We start from the raw sequence: 3247 nt of genomic DNA on the forward strand, positions 1-3247 counted from the left end.
GTTGCCAGAATGTAACATATCAGTATCTCGTCATTTCACAGCTTCTACCTGTAATCTTGGTTACTGAACACGGCCATAGAGATGTTACCTCTCTATTTTCTTGAATTTCTAGTGTTTCTTACACGTTCCTTATCATTTTTCTGGAGTATCTTTGTGTATTTTAAGAGTTTTACCACAATTTGACAGTTTTCTTAGCAGTATATACAAGAATCTTCAGGATTTAACTGTTATATTCAAAGCACCCAACCAATTCAGCCACAATTGTAAATATAAACAGTATTCTCGTCATTTAAAGGCTTTATACACAAATTCTGAACTCTATAAACAGGAATTCTTAATGTTTGAAAGCATTTTCTTCTGAAAAAGCCAAATTCACTTTCCGGAATTATAAACATTATCAGTATTTTCGTCATTTCACAGCTTTCTAACTGTAATCTTGGTTATTGAACAGGGCCATAGAGATGTTACCTCTCTATTTACTTGAATATCTAGTGTTTCTTACACGTTCCTAATCATTTTTCTGGAGTATCATTGTGTATTCTAAATGTTTTACCACAATTAGACAGTTTTCTTAGCAGTATTCGTGAATCTTCAGGACTTACACTGTTTAATTCAAAAAACGCCAAAAATTAAGTCTCAGTTTTAAATGGAAACAGTATTCTCGTCATGTGAAGGCTTTATACACAAATTCTGAGCTTTATAAAAAGAAATTCTTAATGTTTCAAAGTACATTCTTCAAGGACAAGCCAAAGTCCGTTGCCAGAATTGTAAACATTATCAGTATTCTCGTCATTTCACAGCTTTCTACCTGTAATCTTGGTTACTGAACACGGCCATAGAGATGTTACCTCTCTATTTTCTTGAATTTCTAGTGTTTCTTACACATTCTTGATCATTTTCTGGAGTATCATTGTGTATTTTAAGTGTTTTACTACAATTAGACAGTTTTGTTAGCAGTATATACATGAATATTCAGGACTTAACTGTTTAATTCAAACAACGCCAAGGAATACAGCCTCAATTGTAAATATAAACAGATTTCTCGTTATTTAAAGGCTTTATGCACAAATTCTGAGCTCTATAAACAGAAATTATTAATGAATCAAAATAGATTCCTCAAGAAACGCCAAATACCGTTGCCGGAATTGTAAAAATTATCAGTATTTTCTTCATTTCACAGCTTTCTACCTGTAATCTTGGTTATTGAACGCGGGCATAGGGATGTTACATCTCTATTTACTTGAATTTCTAGAGTTTAATACACGTTCCTAATCATTTCCCGGGAGTATCATTGTGTATTTTAAGAGTTTTACCACAATTTGACAGTTTTCTTAGCAGTATATACAAGAATCTTCAGGATTTAACTTTTATATTCAAAGCAAGCAACTAATTCAGCCTCAATTGTAAATATAAACAGTATTCTCATCATTTAAAGGCTTTGACACAAATTCTGAACTCTATAAACAGGACGTCTTAATTTCTGAATGCTCTGTCTTCTGAAAACGCCATGTAAAGCAGCTGAAATTGTAAACATTATCAGTATTCTCATCATTTTAGAGGTTTCTACCTGAAATCTCTGTCATTGAGCAAGGCCATAAAGATAGTTTGGCTCTATTGACTTGTATTGCAAGTGTTTCTTACAAGATCCAAATCATTTCCCGGGACTATCCTTGTGTATTTTAAAAGTTTTACCACAATTACACTGTTCTCTTAGAAGTATATAAAAGAATTTTCAGTTTTTAAACTGTTTCACTCAAAAAACACCATTCAATTTAGACTCAATTGTAAATATAAACAGTATTCTCCTCATTTAAAGGATTTTTACACAAAGACTGAGCTCTACAAACAGGAATTCTTAATGTTTGAAAGCTCTTTCTTATGAAAACAACTAGTAAAGTAGCCAGGATTGTAAATATTACCAGTATTCTCATAATTGTACAGGTTTCTACCTGAAATCTGTGGGATTGAACGAGGCCATAAAGACAGTACGGCTCTATTGATTTGTATTTCAAGTGTATCTATCACATTCCTAATCATTTCCTGAGACTATCATTGTATATTTTAAGAGTTTTACCACAATGAGACAGTTTTCTTACAAGTACATAAATGAATCTTTAGGATTTAAACTGTTTCACTCAAAAAACACCATCCCATTTAGCCTAAATTGTAAATATAAACAGTATTCTCCTCATTAAAGGCTTTATACACAAAGTCTAACCTCTATAAACAGGAATTCTTAATGTTTGAAAGCACGTTCTTATGAAAACACAAAGTGAAGTAGCCGGAATTGTAAACATTATCAGTATTCTCATCATTTTACAGGTTTCTACCTGAAATCTCTGTGATTGAACAAGGCCATAAAGATAGTACGGCTCTACTAATTTGTATTTCAAGTGTTTCTAACATATTCCTAATCATTACCTGGGACTACCATTGTGTATTTTAAGAGTTTTACCACAATTACACTGTTCTCATAGAAGTATATACAAGAATCCTCAGGTTTAAACTGTTTCACGCAAAAAGAAAAAATCCAATTTAGCCTAAATTGTAAATATAAACAGTATTCTCTTCATTTAAAGGCTTTGTACACAAAGTCATCGATCTATAAACAGGAATTCTTAATGATTGAAAGCTCTTTCTTCTGAAAACGACAAGTAGCCAGTATTGTAAATATTATCAGTATTCCCATCATTTTACAGTTTTCTACCTGAAATCTCTGGGATTGAACTAGGCCATAAAGATAGTACGGCTCTAGAGACTTGTATTTCAAGTGTTTCTTGCAGGATCCTAATCATTTCCCGGGACTATAATTGTGTATTTTAAGAGTTTTACCACAATTACACAGTTTTCTTAGAAGTATATACATGAATCTTTATGATTTAAACAGTTTCTTTAAAAACGCCTACGAATTCATGCTCAGTTGTAAATATAAGCAGTATTATACTCATTTAAAGGTTTTTTATACAAAGTCTGAACTCTATAAACAGTAATTCTTAATGTTGAAAGCTCTTTCTTTTGAAAACGACAAGTAAAGTAGCCAGAATCATAATATTTTCAGTATTCTCGTCATTTTGCAGGTTTCTACCTGAAATTTTTGTGATTGAAAAAGGCCTAAAGATAGTACAACTCTATTGACTTGTGTTTCAAGTGTTTCTAATACATTCCTAATCATTTCCCGGGACTACCATTGTGTATTTTAAGAGTTTTACCACAATTCCAAAGTTCTCATAGAAGTATATACAAGTAT

Source organism: Myotis lucifugus, unplaced genomic scaffold (genome assembly GCF_000147115.1).
Source record: "Myotis lucifugus unplaced genomic scaffold, Myoluc2.0 scaffold_4, whole genome shotgun sequence".
In the NCBI taxonomy this organism is placed as follows: domain Eukaryota; kingdom Metazoa; phylum Chordata; class Mammalia; order Chiroptera; family Vespertilionidae; genus Myotis; species Myotis lucifugus.